Raw genomic sequence first — 6,060 nt, forward strand, 5'->3', positions numbered from 1 at the left:
AGCCCCGGAGTTTGAGACCAGCCTGGGAAACATAATAAGAACTCTGTCTCGGCCGGGTGCCGTGGCTCACACCTATAATCCCAGCACTTTGGGATGGCGAGGTGGGTGGATCACCTGAGGTTGGGAGTTCACGATCAGCCTGACCAACATGGAGAAACCCCGTGTCTACTAAAAATACAAAAGTGACCAGGCATGGTGGCGCATGCCTGTAATCCCAGCTACTCAGGAGGCTGAGGCAGGAGAAATACCTGAGCCTGGGAGACAGAGATTGCGGTGAGCCGGGATCACACCATTGCACTCCAGCCTGGGCAACAAGAGTGAAACTGCATCTCAAAAAAAAAAAAATCAGCCAGGTGTGGTGGTGTGCATATGTAGTCCCAGCAGGTATTGATCGACTTATGACCTATGCAACTTACGACTATTCGACTTTACGACCACAATCGCTAGCCACGACTGCTCCGCATCTGGCAGCGCAAACGTTGCCCAGCTGGGCGTACGACAGTGCGGACCAGCTTCCGGCAGCACTACCATCTCCGCGTGCACCATTTCAACTGTACATATAGCCTACTCAACTTACGACCAAATCGTGTTACAACCGGTCTGCCGGTCCCAATCGTGGTCATAAGTCGAGCACTAGCTGTACTTGGGAGGCTGAGGTGGAAGTGTGGCTTGAGCCCAGGAGGTTGAGGCTGCAGTGAGCTGTGATTGCGCCACTGCACTCCAGCCTGTGCAACACAGCAGGAGACCCTATCTCCAAATAATAATAACAACAGTAATAATAATTTGTCTTACCTCTTTCAAAGGAGCTGTAGTTCAAACTCTTCTTTACAGAAGAGTATATCCAAGCTTCTTGCATTTTTGCAGAATAAAAGACAAAAATAGAAAATCATCTTCTTGTAACCTCTTGTATCATAATTGATCCGGACAGGATTATCCAGGGAGCCAGAACCCTGGGATGAAAGGCTGGGGAGGACAGAACAGCCACGTGGCAAAGAGTCCACCTGTGGCCTCTTGCTGGTTACCAAAGGGGAGAAGTGCTTTACAGTAGTAAAAAATGGTGGAGCCTTGCTGTCACCACCTCAGACAAGTGATCAAATTTGGTATCATCAGTAATTGAACAATCTGACATGTGTCTCTGGATGGGATATTATAATAATAATACACAGCATCAGCTGGGCAGTATCTTTACTAAAGACTGTTAACCTGAATCTGCCTTTTGCTTTTCTGAGACAAAATTCTCACTCTGTCACCCACACTGAAGTACAGTGGGGCAATCTTGGCTCACTGCAACTTCTGCCTCCCGGGCTCAAGCAATCTTCCCACCTCATCCTCCTGAGAAGCTGAGACCGCAGGTGTGCACCACCACACCTGGCTATTTTTTATTGTTGTTATTGTATTTTTGGTAGAGACAGGATCTTGCCATGTTGCCCAGGCTGCTCTCAAACTCTTCACCTCAGTGATCCTCCTGCCTTGGCCTCCTGAAGTGCTGGAATTACAGACCTGAGCCACAATGCTTAGCCTGAATCCAGCTTTAGACCTAAATTCCAGTTTAGAGTCATACAGGGGGTAGAAGAACAAGTTAAATAACACCATGAAGAAACAATCAGGCAAATCCAGGGACAGCCTGTAAGACAACATCTGCCCTCTCCAAAGAGTCAATGTCACAAAAAAAGGTGTATGTGTGTAGATACACAGGGATCTATATTTTAAAAGATTTAAAAAACAATAAACCAAATGCAATTTGTAAATCTTTGCAAGATGTACGATTTGGAAAAAAAAAGTATAAAAGAATTTTTAGAAGCTGGGGAAATTTGAATATCAGATGACATTTGGAAATTGTAATTGCTCTTCTTAGGTATGATAATGGAATTTGAGTCTGGTGGGAGAATTTATTTAGGAGATAAAGGCTGAAGTACTTGGAAGTAACATGACATGATGTCTAAACTTACTTTCACATTGTTTAGAAAAGAGAGAGAGGCTGGTGTGGTGGCTCACTCTTGTAATTTCAACACTTTGGGAAGTTGAGGTGGGAGGATTGCTTGAAGCCAGGAGTTTGAGACTAGTCTGGGCATTATAGAGACCCTGCCTCTGAAAACATTTTTTAATTAGCCAGGTGTACTAGTGCATGTCTGTAGTCCTAGCTAGCTCAGGAGGCTGAGGCAGGAGGATTGCTGGAGCCCAGGAATTCGACGTTGCAGTGAGCTGCGTTCATGCCACTGCACTCCAGCCTGGGTGACAGAGCAAAACTCTCTCTCAAAAATAAAAATAAAGGCCAGATGCAGTGGCTCACATTTGTAATCCCAGCACATTGGGAGGCCAAGGCAGGAGGATCACTTGAGCCTAGGAGTTTAAGACCTGCCTGGGCAACATAGTGAGACCCCATCTCTACAGTTTTTTTTAAATTATCTGGGCCTGGTGGCACACAGCTGTAGTCCCAGCTACTCGAGAGGCCGAGATGGGAGGATGGCTAGAGCCCAGGAGGTCGAGGCTGCAATGAGCTGTGATTGTACCACTGCACTCCCGCCTCGGTGACAGAGACTCTGTCTCAAAATCTAAAAATAAAAGTCCAGGCATGATGGCTTATGCCTGTAATTCTAGCACTTTGGAATGTCAAGGCAGGCAGATTGCTTGAGCTCAGGAGTTCAAGGCTAGCCTGTACCACATGGCGAAAACTTGTCTCTCCAAAAAATAAGCCAGGCCTCGTAGAGTGTGCCTGTGGTCCCAGCTACTTGGAAGGCTGAGGCAGGAGGATTGCTTGATCCCACGAGGTCGAGGCTGCAGTGAGCCAAGATCATGCCACTGCACTCCAGCCCGGTGACAAAGTGAGACCGTGTCTCAAAAAATAATAATAAATAAAAGTGAAAGCAAAAGGCCAGGCATGGTGGCTCACACCTGTGGTTCCAACAGTTTGGAAGGCTGAGATGGGAGGATTCCTTGAGCCTACGAGGTCAAGACCAGCCTGGGAAACACGGCAAGAACCCACCTCTACAAAAATTGTAAAAAAAAGAGAAAAAAGAAAAAAATTAACCAGTCATGGTGGCATCTACCTGTGGTCCCAGCTACTTGGGAGGCTGAGGTGGGAGGATCACTTAGCCCAGGAGATTGAGGCTGCAGCGAGCCATTTTTGTGCGACTGCATTTCATTCAACCTTGGTGACAGGGGAAGATCCTGTCTCAAAAAAAACAATACTAATAGTAATAGTAATAATAATAATACAACAGAGCGAGAGAAGTGAAATTAATAGTAGTCGAAGCTAAGTGGTGGGTATATGATCAACTTTTCTGTATGCTTAAATTTTTTCATAAACAATGGTTGGAAAAAAATTTAAAGTCAAGTATGTACAAACTCAGTTTCCTTTGTACAGGAATTATCCTCGCTGCTTCCCATTGTGGTTATATTGTCAACTGGAGAACAATGGGCTCCTTCACAGCATAGGAACATAAACACATGTGCGTGTGTGTTTTAAGACGGAGTTTTACTCTTGTGGCCCAGTGTGATCTCAGCTCACTGCAACCCCTGCCTCCCAGGTTCAAGTGACTCTCCTGCCTCAGCCTCCTGAGTAGCTGCGATTACAGGCATGCTCCACCATGCCCAGCTAATTCTGTATTTTTAGTAGAGACAGGGTTTCTCCATGTTGCTCAGGCTGGTCTCGAACTCCCAACCTGAGGTGATCCACCCGCGTTGGCCTCTTAAAGGCCTGCCTTTGGGATAGAACTCCCAAAGTGTTGGGATTACAGGTGTGATCCGCTGCACCCGGCCCATTGTGTGTGTGTGTGTGTGTGTGTGTTTTGAGACAGAGTTTCGCTCTTGCTGCCCAGGCTTGAGTGCAATGGCGCAATCTCAGCTCACCACAATCTCCGCCTCCCAGGTTCAAGCGATTCTCTTACCTCAGCCTCCCAAGAAGTTGGGATTACAGGCATGCACCACCATGCCAGGCTAATTTTTTGTATTTTTAGTAGAGATGGGGGTTTCTCCATGTTGGTCAGGCTGGTTTTAAACTCCTGACTCAGGTGATCTGCCCGCCTCGGCCTCCCAAAGTGCTGGGATTACAGGTGTAAGCCCGGCTGTGTGTGTGTTTTAAAGTCAATACATTTTTATTCAAGGAATTCCATGTTGTGATTTCTTCCGCTTCCCATCAAGGTCACGTTAGATCCTCTAAAGAGCTGGAGTGAAAAGATTTATCTTCAAGTTAGCCCTTTTTAATGAAACTGATGCTTATTTTAATCCAATTGTCCTGTCAGCCCATAATTCTTTTATTTTGGCTTCTGTCATCTCCTTTTAATATGGCTACACTAATGAAAACTTCAAAGTTCACCTTTCCTGGTTCTCAATTTGACACCCCGGAGAAAAGAAAAGCACTGCTTACTGTTTTAGAGTACCTCAAACTGAACACTCTGAGAAGCCTATACAAATATTGTATCAACAGGAATACCAGGTTTAACAAGCACAAAGCCGAGAAAACCAACGATGCCAGATACTGAATTTCTATGGCACTGACCTTTGAACACCCCAGCCGGAGTAAACGGCTGAGTGCAGATACCATGTTTTAATCCTCAGAACACACTGAGACAAAACGTCTCAGTACTTAATCAAAAGTTTTCTATTTTGTTTTCCGTTTTGGGGTTTTTTTTTTTTTTTTTTTTTGAGACAGAGTCTTGCTCTGTCACCTAGGCTGGAGTGCAGTGGTGCAATCTCAGCTCACTGCAACCTCTGCCGGGCTCAAGTGATTCTCTTGCCTCAGCCTCCAGAGCAGCTTGGGTTACAGGCGCAAACCACCACGCCTGGCTAATTTTTGTGTTTTTCATAGAGATGGGATTTCACCATATTGGTCAGGCTGGTCTTGAACTCCTGGCCTCAAGTAGTCTACGAACCTCAGCCTCCCAAAGTGCTGAGAATTTTCTTTTGATAAGAAAAAAAAAAATCCAAGTCCACCACTTACTAGATGTATGATTTTGAGCAAGTTACTTAAATTTTTTGTGCATCAGTTTCCTCACCTGTAAGATGAGCATGCTGATAGAGCCCATCTCGTTGGGTTGTAAAAGGATTGAGTAATACACACGTGGCTGACATAGAGAGAGCATGCAGCAAATGTTGGAGAGCTCAGCGATGCGTTCTTTTCTGTACGCTTGTTCATTCTGAGCCGGGGCCCCTGTGCATGTACAGAGATTTGGAGCTGCTCAACAGAGCCAGAGGGAGCCTCATTCTCCCTCTCTGGACTTTCCTGGAGGTCTCATCTCAGGGGCCTCATTCCTGGTGTCACCCCTGAGATAGTCTGAGTGACTGCCTAAGACGCCTGCCCTCTCTTGGTCTGGGCATTCCAGGTCCCAGAGTTGTGAGTTCCCACCCTGAGTGAGCTGGGCAGGTGGAGTCTCCTGAGACCTCCTCTTCCCCATTCTCCTTCTTGGTCCCTGAGTCCCTGATGAACTGGTTCAAGAAGCAGGCAGGCAGTGTACGCCCAGCCCTGCCCACCAGCCCATCCTTCTTATGTGGGGCCTTTTGGACCCCAGTACACCTTGGTCATGAATAAGGGGCTGGAAAGGGGGCTCTTTCTGGGGAGGGAGCAGGCCTGGGCTCCAGTCCTATATCTGCAATATGCACCCCAGGCAAGTATACATCATCCCTTCTCTCATTTGTTCAGCAGTCATTTATTGAATACTTGATGCCAGGTACTGTTCTAGGAGCTTGGGATACACGGATGAACAAGGCAGACAAGTAACCTCATCCATATGGAGTTCATATTCTAGGGGCAGAAGACAGGTCAGTAAATTACATTTTTGTTAGAGAGTTATCAGTGCTGTGGAAGAAAGTTGTTTCTGGGGACGCAGGGTTGGGGGCAGGCTGTAGCCTTCAGTAGGATGTTGGGATGGGCCTCACTGACAAGGCGAGGTTTGAGCACAGGCCTAAAGGAGGGGAGAAATTCACCAAGCCCACGACCAGGCAGAAATCCCAGCCAGAGCAGAGGTGCCTGGGTGGGAATGTGCATGGCCTGGTTGACGAACCCGCAAGGAGGTCAGCATTGCTGGGGTGGAGCGACCGAAAGGGAGGGGGAGGGGAGGGGGA

At 47.0% G+C, this 6,060-nt stretch overlaps 1 non-coding gene across 1 annotated transcript; it reads right to left on the minus strand.

Moving 5' to 3' along the window:
• Window positions 1-4,412: 4,412 nt before the first annotated feature.
• Window positions 4,413-4,554, minus strand: LOC119468961. Its single transcript, XR_005197772.1, has one exon. It is a non-coding gene; the product is annotated as a small nucleolar RNA SNORA8 (small nucleolar RNA).
• Window positions 4,555-6,060: the final 1,506 nt, after the last annotated feature.

The sequence above is a fragment of the Cebus imitator genome, unplaced genomic scaffold, assembly GCF_001604975.1.
Source record: "Cebus imitator isolate Cc_AM_T3 unplaced genomic scaffold, Cebus_imitator-1.0 Scaffold540, whole genome shotgun sequence".
Taxonomy (NCBI): domain Eukaryota; kingdom Metazoa; phylum Chordata; class Mammalia; order Primates; family Cebidae; genus Cebus; species Cebus imitator.